This window comes from Propithecus coquereli, unplaced genomic scaffold, assembly GCF_000956105.1.
Source record: "Propithecus coquereli isolate 6110/MARCELLA unplaced genomic scaffold, Pcoq_1.0 Scaffold138, whole genome shotgun sequence".
Lineage (NCBI taxonomy): Eukaryota > Metazoa > Chordata > Mammalia > Primates > Indriidae > Propithecus > Propithecus coquereli.
In genome coordinates, this window is record NW_012138080.1 from 5,542,512 (window position 1) to 5,543,103 (window position 592).

The following is a 592-nucleotide window of genomic DNA, read 5'->3' on the forward strand; positions in this document are numbered from 1 at the left end:
AGCAAATTAACTTGGTTCTATAAATATAATTTTGATGTGTACAGCATATGTGCAAATTTTAAAATCTGTGTTGCAGCTACTAATACAGTATTTTTAAAAATTAAATGTCAGTTCAACCATTTAAAACAAGAGAACAAGTGAGATTTTCAGTTCCAACTATACTCCAAATAAAATCTTAAATTATATTTAATTTTAAGTCATTAAAACCATATCACATTGTAGCCATATTATATATGTAACAATATTTGAGAACACAAAAGACTAAATAAAATGCTAACACTGATGTTACAAATCTTATTTTCTTAAAATGAGTAAACATGTTAATAATTTAGGCAAAGTATGAGTAATTAAATGTTACCATCAGAATTTAAACCTGCTACATTTATTTTAAATATATTAAATAATATAAATATAGCTCATTAAGAAAGTTTATGTTTACATAGCATATATCTTATCAAAGTTGGATAAAGATTTCAATGGTCTAAATTAGAAAGGCCCAACAAATATAATTCTCATATGTTTATGTACTTGAACAATGGGAATTTGTAATTATAAGAAATTTGGAGGGAACAATGTTTCTTATTTGTGTGGA